The sequence below is a fragment of the Corvus cornix genome, chromosome 1 (genome assembly GCF_000738735.6).
Source record: "Corvus cornix cornix isolate S_Up_H32 chromosome 1, ASM73873v5, whole genome shotgun sequence".
Classification (NCBI taxonomy): Eukaryota; Metazoa; Chordata; class Aves; order Passeriformes; family Corvidae; genus Corvus; species Corvus cornix.
The window spans coordinates 59,415,669-59,436,548 of NC_046332.1; the positions used below are offsets into that span (position 1 = coordinate 59,415,669).

General features: G+C 35.1%; 2 long non-coding RNA genes across 3 annotated transcripts in view; both read left to right on the plus strand.

The window, feature by feature from the left end:
• Positions 1-9,491, plus strand: part of LOC104693138 — a 45,013-nt gene extending 35,522 nt beyond the window's left edge. For both annotated transcript variants that reach the window (XR_005604066.1, XR_005604067.1), the window contains 4 exons: positions 1,476-4,702; positions 6,681-6,858; positions 8,683-8,802; positions 9,101-9,491. This is a non-coding gene — a long non-coding RNA (uncharacterized LOC104693138). The remainder of the gene's footprint in view (positions 1-1,475; positions 4,703-6,680; positions 6,859-8,682; positions 8,803-9,100) is intronic.
• Positions 9,492-9,873: 382 nt separating this feature from the next.
• On the plus strand, positions 9,874-19,985 carry LOC120411620. Its single transcript, XR_005604069.1, has 6 exons — positions 9,874-10,945; positions 12,046-12,090; positions 12,667-12,725; positions 15,224-15,336; positions 17,286-17,435; positions 18,262-19,985. It is a non-coding gene; the product is annotated as an uncharacterized LOC120411620 (long non-coding RNA).
• Positions 19,986-20,880: the final 895 nt, after the last annotated feature.

The following is a 20,880-nucleotide window of genomic DNA, read 5'->3' on the forward strand; positions in this document are numbered from 1 at the left end:
TACAAATTTTGAGATGAAACTAAGCCAGAATCCTGTTCACATTATTCATACATGACTTGTGGTTCACTGAACTGTAACAATGCAAGCCATTTCACAAAGTCTTTTAATGCTAAACTGGCAGGGCCACTTTTGCAAGGCTTTTCTATGCCAGCTCAATCCTTGATCTCTTTTGTGTAGAAATGCCAAGAATATCAACTTTTGTTTATGAGTTCTAATAGACATTATTTTTCATTTGAGAGCAAGTCTGAAAAGAGCATGTACCCTCCAATTCTTTGTCTCTTTTAGCTCTTAGCATGATACTGAAATATCAGAAGTAATTAAAGAAAATTATATCGTAAATCCCAAGATAAAAGTGTGACTAATGATTAATTCTCTGGTATTTTGTCAAAACCCTTCTCATAATTCCAAAGCTCTAGTCAATATTCACATAACTAATTCTCCCTAAGTAAATTTTTCTTTCCACTAGGAAAATGTTTGTGTGCTGCTTAATAAATAATTTCTTAAAGTTCCAAGTATATAGTTTGTGTAGTTGTTTTTCTTTACTATTTTGATCAAAACTTTGATTTTCAAAAGAGTGTGTATTTTGAGAGTCACACTAAGGGATTTAATTTTTACATATATATGTATTTCATTCTGGCATCAAGAAGATGAAGAAGACTTATTTTCCATAAAGGTATAAAAATCTAATGGTACCTTTTATCTGATTTACACTTCAGTTAAAAGACTGAAGGCTTTTTCCAAAGAAAGAGCTTTCAGAATTATGCTTCTTACACCATAAGTGCACAAAGAAAACAGGTACAGTAAATTCAATTTTCAAGTCTCCTTTTCTGATATATACTTACTACACATGAGTTATTAAACTATTACCTTGCTGTCTTTCTTTCAAATCCCCAGCTATTCTTACATCTCATTCTGTTGCCCATGTTATCTGTTGCTCTGTACGTCTTTGAATTCAAACTACAAAACTAAGCCAATAAATTCAACTAATTTATTGAACTACAATGCTTTCATCTAAGCAGGGCTTTTAATGGTCCATATAGGAACAAATTTCACTGGTTATTCTAATGGAAATTTTTTGTCTGTTGAATTTTTTCCCCTCTGTTAGTTTTAACTGACTGTATTTGATGCTCAAGTTTTGACGCAGTCTGCTTTTTATATTTTTAATATTGATTAGAATTTTCAATCTGAATGAGTTTTCAAAGACACAAATTAATCAGCCTTTCAACAACAATTATCAAAAACTATATTAAACATTTCATTTTTCACACTGCAATATGAAATCAGGAGAATTTCAGTTTATTCCTTTGGCTACATTAATTTATTTATTTTGGCTCTATTTTGTTATCTTAGATATGCATTTATTTATTTTCTAGACATAGAAATAAAAATGTGAAACAATTTACAGTACTCAGAGACTACTGTGAAAAAGAAAATGTTTACCTTTTTTCTTTTTTTTTTTTTTTTTTACTATAAAGGTCATTGAAAAGTGGAACAGGTTGGGCAGAGCATTGTGGAGTTTCCATCTGTGGAGATTTTCAAAATAGTCTGACTGGACACACTCCTGAGCAACGTCCTTGTGCAGGGAAGTTTGGCCTAAATGATCTCAAGGATCCCTTACAGCTTCAGCTATTCTATATGTCTCTGTTATTTTGCACGCCATTTAAGATGTTAAAATATACTCTTATTGTTCTACTGAGATTGAGACAGAGATGAGACCACAAAAAGAGCAATCTATTTCCAACTTGTTTAGACTTCAATCAAAATTTTATAATAAGGAATCATATTTTAAGGGATGAGGGAGTTTTAAGTTGTCAAGAGGAACAAACGTGAAATGAATTGTATTATGGCAATATGATGTTTCAAATGAGTTCACATGAGAAACCTGCAGACTACCTGTTGCTTGAAAAAGAATGTGAATGTCTACATTTAAGAGGAAAAAGTCAGTGTAGAATTCTCATTCAGCCTTAGAGACCTACCATACAGATATACTTGACTGAATTTCTCTCCATAAGTTCCTTTCCTAATTAGAAAAGGAGGGGAATGGACCTTTCTACAGGCAAAAAATTGGATTCTGTTTCAGACATTGGCATTAAATTAAGATATGCTGTGTCTTTGAAACTCACGGTTTTGGTTTTGATTATAAATGAAATCTAGGGTGAAAGCTCAGATTTAAATAACAGACATCTCTCTTCCAAGGCCCAGAGACCTTAGAGAAGGTCAACCTTTCAGAAAGTTGTTATTAATCTGGGCATATAGCTAATTGTTCCTTTACCACATTTACTCATTTGGAATTTTCCTGTAATGCTGGTCTGAGTTTGCTTTTGATGTATACCACAGAAATTACTCTGGTGAGCTATGACACAGCTCACTTTAACTCAGGAATGGCAAATAGAAATAAACTAAACAGCATAAACCCCAGAAATACCTAAATTTTGATTAACTTTTAGAGACACGGGGATACAAAAAAGAGCTGGAACATGTCCTATGTGTTGCATGTAGATACAGTCTAGAAGGAATTAGCCCTACTTGAAAGTCAATCTATATCTGGAGGCCAGGAATGATCCTGGTATTTAATGCCTTAGGTGGTACAGAGGTCACCAGATTAGTACATAAATTTTAGGAATAGATGGGTACCTAGAGAGAAATTATATCTGACTATGTTTAGACACCTATCAGAACAACAGATCTGTACAGCTCAGCAACAAATGATCTCTATTTATGGACTTTATAGATACCTTCTGGAAAAAAAGTGATTCAGACAAAGATTTAGGTGCATGTTGTGAAGGTACACATCTATATACTTACATAGCCCTGCTACACACCTTGCAGTGTCTACTAATAGAAGTTTCCATCTCTTACAACACTTTTAGTATCTAGGCCAAAAATAAATGATCTTTTAAATTTTAATTAATGGGAATTTCTAAACTATATGTTCTTCTTCAAACCTCACATCCATTTACTGTGACTGGTTGCCATTTATCCCATTTGTCACAGTTCTACAAAATATATAAATATTTAATTATACAGCCAGATGTCTGTAGGTACTTATAGAATTTCCAGGACATTTAATTTCTATTGAATTCATTGAGAATTAGGTATTTTGAAAAGGATGTCAAACATCTCCCTAAACCTTGGTAGGAATAATAGTTCATGATCAACAGTGTTGATCTGTAGCTAGACAACATCCTGCTGCAAAACGTTATCAAATTCTTCAAAAATGTCCACAGAAATAAGACCTGACTATGAACTGCATCCCACTCTAGAGAGAAACATCTTCAAAGGAACTCCTTGTTTCTAAATCCAGTTCCAGTCCTGAAACCAATATTAAGTATATGCATAGAGAGCAACCTGGGAATACCCTAGAATAGAATTACGACTGTCACAAAATTTCAAGACTTCAAGATCCATGTAAATGTCAAATATAAAAGAATTTTGCTTCTTCACTTTTCTTCCTTAAAAAAGAAATAAAAATCAGAGTGGAAAATTTATCCCAAGAGCTAAGAAATTTGGGGACAATTTCACAGGACCAGTCTTGCAGCATTTACACAAGCAACAGTTTCTCCTCCTTCACTGGTGTTCGTTCAGTTACTCATCACTGTTGTGCATGCTAAAGAGCAGGAGCAGAGGAATTTTCCAGCTGCTGAAGCATTTTGTGAAGTTTTCCCTTCTCATGCTTTAGCTGAGAAACAGTGGAAGACAGTTCTGTAAACAAACTATCTCACACCTGCTTGGACTTGTTTTGGTTCACTGCAAAAAATACTGTGGAAATGGATGTTATGCTGCTCAGCCAATCCCTCTGGGAGGCGGATGGTCAAGCATCCAATGGTTTTATGCTACCCTTGCAAACAAAGCTATATAAGCTGAATTATATAATTAAATATAGCCATTTCTGGCCTTTGAACCCCATCCTGGACTTGTGTCATTTCTCGCCATCCCTAGGGACAACAGCAACACACTGTCTTTCGCAAGCATGCTCTTCTAATGGTGTTTCATTTTTAATTATTATTAGTAGTAGTTTCAGCAGTATTAGTGTCAGAAATGCAGGTTTCATCATGAAGTTAATTGAAACAAAACTCTAACTCCAAATAACTCAAAGCTTTGTTGAAGCCTACATCCAAACTCACAGTTACATTACATAGACCGTGCTTTTTATCTGAAAAAAGTGACATAATTTACCTACACCTTTTGCCTTTTCCATTAAGAATAATGAGTATATACATATTTACCATGATAAGACAGAACAAATACTTTTTTTCCCCCTGTAGTACCTGTTAAACCCATAGAGAAACTGTGGAACTTCAGGAATTTCAGGAATTATCCTGGGGCTCTTTATCACCTCTTATTTCCATTGAATGATCTAAAAATTGATTATACTATCTAGAGTATGTGTATGCTTGTCCTCATTTCTAATGAATATTTCAAGTAGTAAGCAACTTATAAATATCAATATTGAACACTTATGTTTAAAGTTAACACAGAATAACACTCTTTTACAGAGAAACTTTCTCAAATTTATTCTCAATTTCTAACTCAGGTTTTCTTGAAAGAAGTCTGCAGTTTTATTTTTTTTCCACACCTTCTTCTTGAGATTTTAAGTCTGTAACATCATACGGGAGAAAAGAAGATGGGATTTTATTGACACCAAAATGTCTCTCCCAATGCAAAAGGCATAATCTGTTCCCCTGTAAAAGGAAAATATATGGTAATGATGCCATGTTTATAACAACCTCTTGTTTTATAATTCATTTCCTCAAGAATGGGCACAGAAATATTTGAGAGATTAGTTACAAAATATATTCTGTTCCTTATGAAATCTGTTCAGTTTTATAGGTATAAAAGAGACATCAGACATAAATAATGCCAGGATTGAACAGTTTTGCAAATGCTGCATATAAGATACAATAGCAATATTCTATTTGTCCTCAAATGCAACTTCTTTGTTGAAGCTCTAGACTCCAACTCAATATAAGACTATCTGATATGAAACATGGATAGAGGCAAGGGAAATTAGGCTTTTGGTGGTTCCAAAACAGCATTTTTTTTTTTTTTTTGTAACCTCCAAAGAGTGTAAATCATTTTAACTGCTAACGCATCACCAGAAAGAAAACCAGAAACATGCCACTTGTCTTTAGACTCTCCTAAATTAGGAATCAAACTTTAGAGTAGAAAGTTACACTCCCTGTATAGTCAAGAGGGAGGCAGAATCTTTCAGCTAATGATTAACACTACAAAAAAATCTCAGTCATAATTTAAGGCGCTAGACTAGTTTAATGCTCTGAAAGTAGGAATGCCATTTACACTGGTAGTCTGGTAGTAAAAAAGCTGTTCCTCAAAGAGTTTCTTTTTAGTAGCTAAGGATGAAATCCAAAGAGCTAATGAGGCTTCTATATAACTCAGCTGAGATCTGAAATACAAACTGAGCAATCTAGTGAGCAGTCAGCTAGCGGCTCAGAAGTCTGCAATCTGTTGTCACCACAGAATCTACTTAGAACATTACATTTATAAACTTGTCAAAATCCTGAGATACCTGAATATGTAAGCACTATCTTGTGCATGTGAACTTGCATAAGTAGAATTGTATGTACCTTATTCAACCCTGAATAAGATTTCCTGAATTAGGAAAAAAAATATATTTTGCAGCTCAGTGATGGGTGGACTCTTATGAGGGCACATTTCCACTCCACCATTTCTTATTGGATAACTGAGGTCGTTTCCTGCTAGAAAGTCAGCTCACAGGGTCTCTTTACAAAAGAGATCTGAGGCTGTGTTTTCCCTACATAATATCATAGGAGCCAAACCTTTTCCCTTCTCGTCCAATAGCAGCATTCCAGTCACATGACAGTGCAATAATGTAAAGAGATGCCATTGCATTATTCGAGATGATACAAGTCTGTGTACTCTACTTGGCATTGATTATTAACTTGAATATATCACTGCAGTCTTGATAAGCAGATAGTGACTCAGGTTCTAGAATTTATCTGGGCAACAGCGGATTAGAACTGCTTGTCTGTATTGCACTGCATGATGGAGAAAGGCACTGACGTGCAATTTTTGAAGGTGGTTTAATTCTCAAAGCTCTGGAACTTAATTTAGCTTTCTTTTTTAGAATCTGGCTTGTATTATTTAGCAGGCTGAACAGTTAGCAACCTTCTATCTTTTAGTACACAGACCATGAAAAGAAATAATGTGTTATTACTGGGACAAGCCACAGAAGACAGACAGTATGAAATTAGAAATAATTCCTTAGAAATTAAAGGATATAAGAATAAAATCAGACAGACTAGTACTGTTTTGGATAGTATGCTGTATGCTATCTAATATTCAGTACTTAGAGACAGCGTGTGGTTGAGATGGACACACAGTCTGAATAGTATGTCTTTTTTCTCCTCCTTTTATGTTTTGGTGACTAAGCAGACAACACATAATATCTGTAGGTTATAAAAGTCCTACAATTTAAATAGTAAGCATTCTTTTGCATGTTAATAAAATATCACCCAGTATTAAATTGGTATTTAATTCGCAGAAAAAATATATGTCAAGTTATAATTTAAAACAAACCAACTAAAAGTATTTTTTAAATCATGATGTGTTGCCAACTTTACGTGCAGATTGAAAAAAGTTTTCACAGATTTCATTTGCTGCTCACTAGTCAGATATATATTTTTCTGTTGTTTTAACAGTATATTTAATGAAAAAGAAAAGCAAAACATCTCCAAGTAAATAATTGAAGTACTGTATGTGAAGCAAGAGTGTTGCTGATCGTATATTACTGTGCCAAATTCTGTTTAAATACATTGAGGAAGAAAATGCTACTACTTATGAAATGCTACTACTTATTTGCTACCTATTACTACTGAGGTAAAGTTCCTCCAGATGTTTGGGGTTTTTTTAAGTGCATAATTATTTGCTTTGTGATAAGGTAGGGTTTTTTTAAATTTTGTTTTGAAAGATGAGTATGAGAAGATAACACCTCTTTCCTTAAAATTTATTCTTTTACTTGAGCAAGCTCTCAAGTTATATTCTGTAGTTGTTGTGTTTCTTATTTTTGAAAAGGAACATCTTTAAGGGATGAATTGTCTGAATTATTTGTTTGAAACATTGTCAAAAGACTTTTTAGTAGAGATTTAAATATATATATATGCATATATATATATATATATGTATAGGTATACCAACCAGAACCAGTAAGGTTACTGAAGTACCTTGAGCAGGATAATCTGCGGACCTCTGCTGACAATATAGACTTCTTCTCTGACAGTATGTGAATCTTACTGTTGGTCTGTAGGTCTTTCTTAGTTTGGAAATGATCCTGTGCCTATTTAAAATCTGTGTTCAGATAAAAGGTTTAAGTATTTTCATCCATTTGATTAGGGGAATTTAGGACACTGTGGAAATTGTTCTCCTGAATAATTGTTACCTGACATCATACAAAAACTCTGGTCTCAGGTATTTTTTTTCCAACCTTGGTTACACTCAAAATGCCTACATGTGCTTCAGGAGCTAAACTTCTGAATGCAGTGCGCCATTTTTACTTTGTTTTGTTATCTAGGAAACAAGTTACCCAATGTCTTAATTGCTTAAAATAAACAGTTCTTTGCTTAAAATAACCCCAAGAACCCAATAGATCCAGCTCTATAGAACAGTCTTGGAAGTTCCAGCATTTTCCCTATGATCACCTGACATATTTTGCTGTAGATAAATCCTCCCTCACATCTTGGGAAAATACAAAAAGAGGAAATGTTCAGATACAAGTGTAACAAAGCACCTGGATATTACTTGCTTTTATTCTACTTCTTTACTAAGAAAGAAGTTAAAATGACAGCCATTTCAAAGGGGCAGATCACAGGCAAGCACAGATTTGATTTTGAATGGATGTCACTCCCATCTGAAAGTCTGGGACTAATACCATGTATTGGGAACTTAAATACCATGCTGTTTATAAGAAGCAAGGATCAAAGCACATAACCCATCCTAATGGAATTTAGCTGCCATTAAAAAGGATGCTGTCAACAGTCAGTAGCTTCTGTTCCTTTAACAATTTGCACAGTTCCTTAAAAATCTACAAGCCAGCAACCATGGAAATTTATAGCTTTTTCTCCCACAATAAGCCAATCTTTTTTTCATCTGTTTGTTCCATGGAAATTTAAATGAAAATAACTTTCTTAGTTATTATCTTCATCTCATTCTTTTTAATAAAGAGTGTTAGGTGTGTCTTGAAGATTTGTTTTGAATGCCACCAACGACTATCTCACCATATAACAGATCTGAAATGATTAAGCAAAGCTGTGAACACACATCAATATTTATTTCCTTTGTTTCAACTTATTTTATTTTTCATGAAAATAATATATTTTTCATATTTTTTTCTAAATTGATTAGTAAATATTTATTCTATATTGTTTTCTGAAGTCAAGAGATCAAAAATGATAATCTATTAAATATTTCCTTTAAAAATAGTTTTTAAAATAATTCTCAAATTCTCCTATGAGTTAAAATGTAGCAATTTGTCTTCTTTTCAATTCTCTTCTTCATCACAACAACTCAAATTGAGGTACATTCCTGACTGAAATCACCTAGCATCTCTTATTCATAATGACAGAACTTCATTGAAATCCACAAAAGAAACACTTGGGCTTTCAGGAGCATATAAAACTGAATTGATTTCCTGATTATCTCTTGTAGTTATAAATCTCTTTTTACCTACAGTCAAGAAGGATCTCAAAAACCAAGAGAATCTCACAGAGAATCCTTTGAAAAACTTGAGTTAGTCTTGCTCTTTGATATACCATGACTCATCTTCAGGTAAGTAACAGGCTTTCCAGTGCTGTGGACTCTTTGATTCTATTATTTAAGTGTGGGATGATTTTCTGGTGGTATATATTCAATAAAACACTTCCTGTCAAACCTCAACTGCTAAAGCAGGACAGTGGGGAGAGGAAGCTGCCCTTTTGTGAGAAAAAAACTGTGCGTACACGAAGCTCTGTCTAGGAACAGGTGTTGAGCAGGCTGAGAGATAATGGGTTGGGATTAGAGACCAGATCAATGTGGGCATTATCATTGTAGATGTCTTCCAACTAATGAAGTTGCATTATATTTGCAGGATATGCTCCTCATGGTAGACCGTAATCATCCTAATATCCACTGGGAGGGAAGCATCACAGAGCAGAATCCACCAAGATAGTTTCATGGAGTGCATTGATAACAACTTCCTGGCAGAGGCAATTGAAGAAGCAAAAAGGGGAGATTCTTTGCTGGAATTCCAGATAAGGAAGGAATAAGTCCAGCTCTTAAGTGAATGGCCCTTCCAGGGATAGAGCCCACAACCTTGGCATTATTAGCACCATGGTCTAACCAACTTCTTCCCCTATATTCTGTACTCGTGAAACATAATGGAAGTCCTGGGTCTAGTTCTGTGCTCTGAAGTGTCTCACTGTGGGGTATGCCCAGCCCCTGCCCTGGAGGGATCTCTGCTGAGATAAGAGATTTCGCAATCGCCCAGCAGGACTCCCTGGAAAGGCAACCACTTTGGTCACAGCGAGAAAAGACAGACCCACAATCCTTTAGGAGACCCTATGCAGATCCTTCATAACCCATTGGTCCTCACCCATCCCCTGTATCCCTATAAAAGCAAGCCCTCTGCCCCTGTGCAGAGGGAGTTCTCGTCCCTGGCTCCCCCCTTCACCGGAGGGGACCCACAATAAAGCTCCTTTCGTGCGGAACCAGCCACACGAGCCTCTCGTCTCTCTCTCTGGTCTGGCTTGGCCTGGAGGCTGCCCTGCAGAGCTGAGCTGGAATCACGAGCTGATAATCACTAAAGAGCTGACAGTCTCTGCAAGGGCCCTCCTGCCAGCAGCTGAGGGAAGACACTGGGCCTCAGGAAGGCGATTCCTTTTGGGACCATCTCCCCGGACCGGTCACCTCTTCCTTGGTCAGAGCCACTGACCCCACCACCAGTTGTAATATCTCACCACTCTCATCATAAATAATTTATTTTCACCAAGAAGAAGCAAATTCTTTTTTAGAAAAAGTAGTGCCTAATACAGAACAAAAATATCCAAACTTGTCTGTATAGTCAATATTTTTTATTTTATTCCGGTTTGACCCTCAGTCCATTACTAAGAGCTTCATGAGCAACATAACTAGGAGCAACGATATTGACTTCTGGTTTTGCTTTTGGTTATTGAATTTCATCTTTCCAGAACTTTATGAAACATTACATCTGTAGTTGTAGTATTCTAAGAATAACTATTTGGTTTTAACAGCAAAATTGCTGAGTGAGTGAGTTATATAAAAATCCACTTATTTCCACTCACTAAACTATTTTTAAAAATTCAGTACAAGGTAGGTACTTCATTATAGTAAATTTAGATTTAATAACAATTTCAAATGTAATATTTTTTATAAGAGAGACCTCAACAAATATACAACATGAAATAAACACTTTGTAGAAATAATCAAAGCAAAATGTAAAATGATCTTCATACCCATTGACAAGTAAATCTCTCATCTGTAAACCTCATAAAATCTTTTTGTTTCAATATTGTTAGCAATTTCCTCATATGACTATCAGCATAACAACACAGTAAGCAATCTTGGGAGCCCTTTTGCAAATATTTATGAGTGATCATGTTAGTTTTGTCCGTGGATAAATTCACTTGACTTTCTGTTTACCTTTTCACAAAGATGCCTCCTGGCTGGAAGAAACGTAATGTCACCTTAATTATGTTCTTGCTTTGGTAGCATAAATTATTTATGCTTTAACATATTTATATTTAGCCTTTTCTAGCTTTCATTTCTGACCTCCAGTGTGTGAGCTCTGAGGAAGCACAGTGGTTAAGGCGTATGACCTAGCAATGTTTACTGGTTTTTTACCTTGTCATATCTCTTTGCAACATAGATCATTGAGACTGAGCAGCTTTGCTAACCAGCCCATGAAGTTGTAAAGGTGAGACTGTTCTTAGTTGCTTAAAGTGGATTAAGATTTTATGCATATCAAGAAGGTCATTCCAGCTGCTACACCTACTTCATGATAAGTGTACAGCTCTGGGGATTGCCAACGGGCACAATGTAGATTGTCAAAGCTAGATCATTAAATCAAAAATTGTCATCATGGGACTGAGTGTCTTAGGAGTACTAACAGTTATAGTGCACCTTTTCCCATTAGCTGTAGGAACTAGGAACAGCCAGTACTTGAAGGAATTACAAGACTGGATTTCAAACTGATGACCCAGTATCTGAAAAAAAAACCATTTCTTCTTCTGTGCCCTTTTCCCAGAGTCAGTATTAACAGCATCAGCTTCTCAACTAACTGTAGTTCTTGAGTTAGGAATCAGAAAGTTACAGAACTCAAATGCTTCTGGAGCCATGGAAAAGATCACTGCCAGCAGCAAATCCAGCAGATCCAAAATGCAGTTGAGCAATTTGTTTAGAGTACCTGTAAAATAATTTTGACCAATCTGATACAGCATACAAAACAAACTATTCAGTTGAAAGATTGCCTTGTATACAAATATTATATATAATTGCTTCTGCAAATGGATTTGGGAGGAGGGAATAACTCTAAAAAAAGTCCAAACCCCCAAACTACATTCATATTCCCATTTGATATCTCTGCAATGCATATTGTGTTTAATAATAGTAAATGTACAAACAGTGGTTTGTACTAACCCAGTCATATTCTGATTCTCAACATGAGTTGGGAAATCAGTGATTTCAACATTTTTCAGGACAGTGGTTGAAATTAGTGAACTAGGCTCAGGCTCCTCATTATTCATGATAATTTCAGGCCTATCTTACTCAGAGTTCCTAAACAATACTTACAGAAGTTTAGGAGAGCTACACGCACTAGCCAGTGAGACTGTTTTGATTATCACATCTAATCAGGACTTACCTGGAAACAGTTTCAGCTTCTAACATTCTTGACATTCCAAACTAAAATAATTATGAAATATGAATGAATTTTACTGTAGAATCCATTTCTAATCTTTTAAGAGAGACATTGTTTGGATAAACCTATAAAATTATTCTGTCTTCCATTTGTCGAAGGAGAAATGAAGAGCAAATGAGAAGAGAAGGAAAGGTGAAAAAAAGGTATGCATATATAGCATTTTCCCCAAGATGATGCCTGAGTGGGACATAATGAAATGACATTTAGCTTGAACCTTTTGAAGAACCAAGCAATCTTCTTAGCTTGAACATAGATGTAGAGCTGGTTTTCTCTCTTTTGCCACTGTAGATTTCCCTTCACCACAAAAAATGCCCAAACAAATGAAAAATAAGACTACCTATAACATCACTCTCTCAAGCCATAACAAAGAGTTCTGGACTTAAGGTGGAGGAGAGCAATGTCTAAAGTTATTCTATTACAGGAATAAGATTCATAGCTATGGGCCATTTCTGAGATGATGCCTCCCACGCTTCTGAGTCACGCTGTTGCAGTTGACATTTGCATTATTTCTCAAAGAATACTTCTATGACAGGAATAAGCAGAGCTATTTCTGTTGATTAGAACAAATTTGAGTAACTAAGGGACAAAAATGAGATTCTGCAAATCTTGGAGATTACACTTACGGGACTCATTAAAAAAAATTCTAATTTTTTTTTGGCGGATGCATGCTAAGTTTCACATATACAGAATGTTAAAGGCAAGCTATTTTCTCATTACAGAGTTAATAACACATCAGATATATCTGAAAAGTGAGAAGCAAAATTATTTCCCTGATCAGGTGAGTATCATTCCGATTACTCACTGATGGTTGAAAATTCAGAAGATGAAGACCTCTAGGAGCAAGAACAAAAATATATTCTAACTAGAAATGAGAATCTGTAATAATAGCCTTGGATAATTCCATTCTGGTGCGATTTCTTCAGACTTTCAGTTCTTGAGGATAGTTCATGAGTATACTACTCATGGCCGAATTATTCATATTTAGTCACAAATTGTAGAGGCTCTGGAGGTGATAAACTGTTCTGTATGAGGTTCTGCTCCTGTCAGGATGTATGCAACATATGGAAACTAAACTGGGTGATGTTTTGTCTCTCTGACAGGTCCTGACTGATATACTGTTGTAGAAACTTGATATATTCACTCAATCAGGCCTCTCACAATAAAATGGTGATCTAATTTTTTAAGTACAGCCAACAGTACTGCTTACATTTTATATATGGTGTCATACACAACAGTAATCTAGAGCATGTCCTTTTACCATTTCTTGATTCAGTGCAACTGTTTTATTGTGATTTGCTCTTCTACTGACCATACTCTAATAATCACACTTGATGAAAATATTAAACATTCAAACTCTGCATCTACATCTTAGGTCTTTGAGGAGAAATTTAATAGCAATTTCCCACTTCAGCATGACAATAGTTTGGAAGTGACTGACCTTGACCCTTGGTTCTTCTATGTGTAACCTAACAGCAAAAGACTTAGCAGGACAGTTATGAGTATGCATAACATTAAATATAATCTAAAGATATTTCAAAGGGAGACATAAAGGTATAATTCATCCTATCAGTTCTGTTCTGGATGAGACAAGATATACATGTACGTGAATGTCTTCTCCTAAGTCATCTGCCTTACAGGACAGAATCAATATGTTGGTTATACAGTGTTTATGCAGTGCAGATGCACACAGAAGCCTGCAGGCTATAACCATGTGATGCTACTGGGTGTACTCCACATCTATACCCAGGTTAGCTCTCAGTAAGAGGTTTTCCTGGAATCAGTTGTACCTATTTAAGATGGTCAGCAATGTAGTGCTGGCTAACAGTGACTACAACAGCCAACTCCTGAGAGAAGGTCATATTTCCCTGCCAAGATAAATTGTGAATTTTGTCTGCTTACCTGAGGAAAGTGCTAAAGACATTTGCATTATAATATATTGTAATAAAATATGTTGCTGCAAAAACAGATGGAATAAATGGTCTTAGAAAGTACACTGCTGAGGTGTCTTCCCCTGAGCAACTGTGAGAGCAGAGCTATACAAATAAGGGCTAGGAAGCAGGAACACAGCCAGAAATGTGTGCACCACTGACTCCTTTACAGGATGAAAAATCTAATAATCTGATGACTCTTCAAAAAGCCCCTGAGTCTACTGCCCACCTGTTTTACTTGTGTGCACTTAATGATGAGGGAATTGTCCCATTCGTTCTTACAACTGCTTCTGGGGTTATATTCAGACTCTTTTGAAAACCATCATGTTACTCAGTAAGGGCAGAATCTTAACAGCATGTACAGTCTGCTGCAAGGAAAGACCACTGGTGGTCAGAGCCTGACCACTCATTGCCCCAAAGACCACTGATAGCTACACGACTTTTAGGGTCTGTGTGTCCAGGTTGAAAATAGCAGCCAGCTGCCACTGTGCACCAAATCTGACAGAACGGCCTTATCACACATGCACAGGGAACTCTGCATTGAACAGACTTGGGCTCATTGTGCACAGAGGCATAAAGCCACCTTACTTTCTTCCCAGGGGAAGTCAGAACTTCAGGCAGAGTTATTTGCTAACTTTAGTGGTGTAACTGTGTAGCTCGGTGATAGTATATTGTCTTTGCTAGTAATAGACCGTAAGCTCTGTACTGAGTTTGCCTGGCTTCAGGGCTGAGGCTTGTCAGGTCTGCTCTGCCTGAAGTTGTCTTGATCTGCCTGCAGCTTTGTTTGACTTGGTTTATCTGTAACAACAATTTCTCTTACAGACCAAGTATTTATGTCTAATTTATTTTACTTTTGTTGTTGTTGTAAGGTAAAAACAATTTTATATATAGAGGAGTTATTAGTTCTTCTATGTAGAATGAGAGGCTTATGACTCTAAAATAATGATGTAGAGCAGAGGAATAGAGGTCTGGTACAATAATATTCTTGAGAGGTGGGAACTGGGGATGTATCAGAGAGAAGTACAGCAATGGGACTTTAAGGGATAGGGCACAGGGTGGCACTGGAGACTCCACAACGGTGAACAATTTAGTGATGGACATTTAAAGAAATACAGACGTGGAGTGAAACTGATCTTGTCAACAGAAAGAAAATAAATACATATTTTTATGACGTATATAAAGGGCAACATATATAGTAATTTATAGTAATTTTGATACAACATGAAACTGTAAGTTCTTGAAGAAAGAGAAAAAGCATAAAAGTGTGTCAATAAACAGATAGAAAGGACCACAAGTGGCTCCTAGACAGAGGAAGAAGCCATTAACATGAGCATCACTTTCCTCACAGCAAAGGACTCCAGCTACAGATGACTCACCAGAGCATCCCCACAACTTCTGCTATTATAGAACCACCAAGTAACAGGAAGAGGGAGAACCTGACACCAGGAAAAGGAGTAGACTGTAAGGAATGTGTACACAACCATTTTAACTGCATTGCAATTAATTTTTTCCTTGTAATAATCAGATCTAGCCTAATAATGACTTTTGAGTAGCACTGTTAAGATTTTGGTGACATAAACAGCATTATTTGTAATGGGTTTCTTTTTTTTGTCCATTCACAAGATTTTGAACATAACAAGAAGACATAAGAAAACAGTCTGTTCAGATTGACTGCTATCTACCTCAGAGTGCCCAAATTATTCAATAAATTCTAGTGAATTAAGTAATAATAATGTTATTAACCTTTAACAGAGGTGATATTACTCTTTGAATAATAGAAAGATAGATAAAGCTGTGTTAGTAATTACCACAGTATATTTCCCATGAAATAAAATTTAATAAAACATGGGCCCTGATTCTACCCATAGTGTTTTGTAATAATTAAATTGCCACCACACTTACTGCTTTTAATGATATTTTATGAACTTTAATATGTATGTAGAAATTGAATATTTTCTTCTCTCAAGGATTAAAAGCAAAAGAAGTTGTTTTTCTGTTTTAAGTCTTACAGTGTACTTAATGAAGGTTGGAATCAAAGAGATTTGCTAAAAATACATTGCCTAAATAAAAAAAACCCACACTATGTACTATACATAGAATCTTGTGTGCTTTAAAATTTCTTTTCTACATAATGAAGTACATGTACAGAATGTGGAAACCTTGTGCTGAAACAAGTATTACATGTGCCCATAAATTAATGTGTCCCCTTAGGAAAATGAAATTTCACAATGTAATTACCCCATTTCTTCACTGAAGACATAAAGGAATTTATAGAACTAATTACCCTGATAATGGAGAGGGATTTTTCTTCTCCTCTTTCATTACAATCCCACCTAGAAGCATGATATAGGAAGATGTAATTCATTGAACTCCTCAGTGGCTCTGCTATTATATATTTATTAGAAGAAACTGAGGCATTTTAATAGTTTCTCTTGAATTTATTCATAAATATTCCCATATAGCAATAAATACAACATTCCAATATAGTACTGGAGATGTTGAAATAAAGTTTTCCTGTTTCAAGTTTTCTTCTGCTAATTTTCCAGGTAAAAGTGCTATTAAGTGAAAAAAAACTACTTTGGTTAAATTACTGCTTTTTCAAGTCTTCTCTTCCACAACTGTTTGTAACACAGTGTATGAAGTGCTACATTAATCCTATTCTTTAGCTTAGGAAAGCTTTCGCTGAAAATTTTTATGGTTATCCTAAGAAATATCCTTAAAGGTAGAAGCTATATGCAAATAGTTAAATATTGATTTTTTTCATAATAATAATTAGAGAACATCTTTCCTTTCATGATCTCAAACCTCTTTGCAAATTGGAACTATTAATGGTTTAGAGGCAGTATTTGCTCTTTAAGACAGTACATATGGGATGGCTAACTAGACAAGAAAGACAGCCTTATACCTAAGGAATGCTATTCCCAATAAATCTTGTCAACTAAAATAAACCAATGAACAAATGAACAAAATTTTAAAAAATAATAAAAGATTAAAGAAAGTAATTAAATAAAAGTCTAGAAGTGCTATCTGTCCTCTGAAAGGTTCCCAAGCTGATATTTGGAATGGGGAGGGTATCTCATTTGTGAGTATGTGGGTGTGTATGTGAGATTTTTAGTTTTGTTTTTTAAAAACACAGTTTATAAAACACAACAAGAATAGAAAAGTTAATAAAGAACCCCATATAGAATCAAAGAATCATTTTGGTTGGAAAATATCTTTAAGATCATTGAGTCCAACCATAAAACTATCAAGTGTACCACTAAACCCTGTCCTTAAGCACAACACCTGCACATGTTTTAAATATCTCCAGACCTGGTGACTCAGACACTTTCCTGGACAGCCTGTGTCAATGCTTGATAGCTTTTCCAGGGAAGAAATGTTTTCTAATATCCAATCTATATCTCCCCTAGCACAACTTTTGTTCACAAACAACAGGTCCAGTGAAATACCTTCCATAGTTGTCGGCCTCACCAGCTGTCTCAGGAAGTAACCTTCCACACATTGCGAGAACCTCCCAGACTCTTTCCTCTCCACTGTACTGTTTTTACAGCAGAAATCTGGTAAGTTGAAGCCCACCACGGGGGAAAGGGCTGGCTTTTGTGAGACTTCTTACAAAATATTATTTTATATTTTATAACTATAAAAAGTATGTCGTCTTTTGCCTTTTCGTCTGGGTTGGTTAACTCCTACCAGGTTATCTGCCTTGTTGGCCTTTCCCCAATTCTTACCCATAAAGACTCAACCTTATCATTACCACCATCATTCAAAACACTCCATAACATGCACAATTACCCCACCACCTCTCCTTCCTTGCCTATCCCTTCTGAAAATTTTCTAGTCATCCATTGTGGCACTCCAGTTGCGGAAGTCAATCCGTTTCCATGATTGCAACTATATTTCTGCACCATTTAAAAATTTTATTTATTTCTAAAAATGGCAAATCTAAAGCAATCAGAAGAGTTAGGCTTCAAAGACATTTAACATCCCCTACTCTTGCTGAATTGTAAGGACTAGTTATTATATCAAAGTGCAGACAGTCATAAAAGAAATGTCAGGGAGGACTGGTTTGCCTGAACATCAGTGCTTTAAAATTCAATGGTTAGAGCTGTACTAGTCATCTTGGGCCTGTGTTATCGTCAATGAAAAGAAGCAGGCATCTCCAGAGAGAGATTAATCTCACCCTATGAAAGGCAAGCAAATTAGATCAAAGCAGTCACCCTCTGGAAGTGCATATTTATCTTCAACAACCATAAATGAAGCCTGAGGTGAACTGCTCAGACTTAGATGTCTAACACATAAATGTTAGGTGAAATGAACCTCTAAAATTTACCACTGAAAGCTCTATACAATATTAACTCCATATCTTTCTCAACTTTTCTTATTTAGCATACAGCACAAGTCCCACAAAAGAATGTATGAACTTGAGACCTCTAGAACAACAGCTGAAAAAGTTTTGCAGCCAGAGATGAAGTCACACATTCTACTGGGCATTGACAGTGTTCTGAGGCATGAATTCCCACAGCAGGGAGCTTGAGTGAAAACGTCCAGATAATCCTGAGAAGCAGATTGCAGTTCCCAAAGGAAGAAGTAAAGACTTAAAAATAAGATGTTGCTACCAATCTCCCCAGAAGAAAAAAACCTTTTTTTGACCTAGAATCTGGTGTTAAAATGAATGTTTGACTAATAGTGTCTAGTCCTGAGATCAGAAGACCAGGTGCCGAAATTTTCAGAATTTACAAGGGAAGCAAAGAAATAAGAAGCAAGAAACAAGAAAGGAAAACTGACCAAAAGTAAGCCTTTCTTCTCATTTCTTACAAATGCATCCAGAAACAGTGAAAATATGGTACAGAAAGAAAGATGATCATCAAGATCACTTTAACTGCCTGGCACAGAAAGAGTTAAAATTTTAAAATTTACATTTATGAAAGTCACAGAGGAATGTTATTTTAAAGTTAACACCAAGTCTCATCATTGAACACGTGATTAAAAGTGTTTGCTGATATCCTATTGACAGTGTTGGTAAAGGCAGCTTTTGCAAAAAGATGATCTACATCTCTCAAGCAATGGTCAAGCAACTGAAAAAAATATACAAAATTAGACAAACAAACATACAAACAAAACAACAACAACAAAAAAGAAACTAAGAAGAAAACACCCCAAACTACTAAATATTTATAAAAATTTCTGGGAATATTTCTGACCTATAATAGAATAAGTTGAAACAGAAATGGAAAATAGATTGAAGCAAGTAAAAAGAAAAAGAAGAAACTTTAGGAACATATTCCTTCATTTTTGATAATGGAAACACTCATTATGCTTTTATATAATAAATGATGTGTTTATATACATACTGAATCTCTGACATCAATCCAAAACAATTAAAGTCTATATCAATCAAAAATTATATTTTAATTTGTTCAGATGTTTGACATCTTTCAAATTTCCTTGAGTATGACTTCTCTTGAAAACCACATTTAGATGGAAGAAGAAACCCTTGGAACATCTAAAAGCTGTTGAGTTCCAGAGATGGTGTTTTCATGTAAAACAAGCAAAAATCTTTGAGTTTATTTGGTCAGGGAGAAAAATGTCTGCTTTGTGCTGTTTTTCTTTCTGTAGAGCTAATAGTTTAGGAGAGAGAGGTAAAAAAATATAAAAAATTAAATGGGAAACAAGAGTCTGTTTCTAAACTCCAAAAGGAAACAAGAGTTGAGACTATGATTTTCCATAGTAAAAACATTTACAAAGGAAATGATGTGGCCTCAAAATAAGAAAAAGTAGTTCTTAAAAATCTATAGAGGAAGAAAATATCAATAAGATCAGAGACAAGTACAAAATCCTGTTTATGGACAGGAACTAATTTTAGTGGTTTTAGATTACTCATTCAGAATATTCAAAGGAAAAGAAAAAAATGGGTGGTGGTGATATTTTTAAATTACAGAGTAAAGGAAATCTTGCTTTATTTAAGGGTAAATTATCATAGACGTAAGAAATTGCAAACCCAGATTTAGCTGGCTTTGTAACTCTGAAAGTTTAAAATTTTCAGATAGTATTTTATAGCAGTGACTTTGAAGCAAATCAAATCCTAATCCCCTAAAATTCCCAAAAGGAAAAGAAATAAAAATATTTGTTGCATAAACTGTTGACTTTCAGTAGTTTGTCCAGCTTTGTTATTTAATAGATGTGGCCTTTACAACTGCTCTAATATTATACCTAAATTTACTTCTATTTTCTAAATTTTGAGCCCCTTGGCCTTCATTTATATGATCCATAATATTTAGAACATTTGGTGGAAGGGTGTAATACTACCCTATCTATATTCTATCTCACACCAAATCTAATTAAAAAGAAAATCTTGTTCTCATTTGCCTCTCTTAATTCCTTCACCCTCCCACCATCTCCATTACTGACTTTGTGACTGAACACTCTAATTTAACTTGTATTCATCATCTGCTTTTTTTTCTGCACGATTTATTTCATATATTGTTTTTATCTTGCATTATTTGATTCTCCTTTGTCTATTTGGGAATAATATATTTTCTCAAAATTAGTTGTGTCATAATGGTTGCAGAAAAACCTGCTGTATATGCTGACTTAAGCCATAGGTGCTAAAGAATTCTTGTCTTTCTGAGAAGAAAAATAACTTTCCAAATTTTTATGGAAAGAGCATTGATGTATACTTCCACTCACTATTTGACATAATGATCATTTGTGTATTATTGTGTGATTACAACGAATCATGATCAGTTGTGTGAAAAACTCATAGTAAACAGTAGTCATAGTAAATACAGATTAGAGATGTAGTCTAACTGATAGATTTTGTTCAGAAAATTCTCCTTTAGCCTTGCTTGGGTACTACAGTGGAAGTTTCAATGTATCAGCAGACAGATGAATATATAGACTGAAAAAAATTCGATATTAATTTTTATAGTGTGGGATAGAAAGTCACATCCAGGGAGCAGGAGTCAAACATGCTGATATGTGAACTAAAAGGAAAAGAAAACTAGT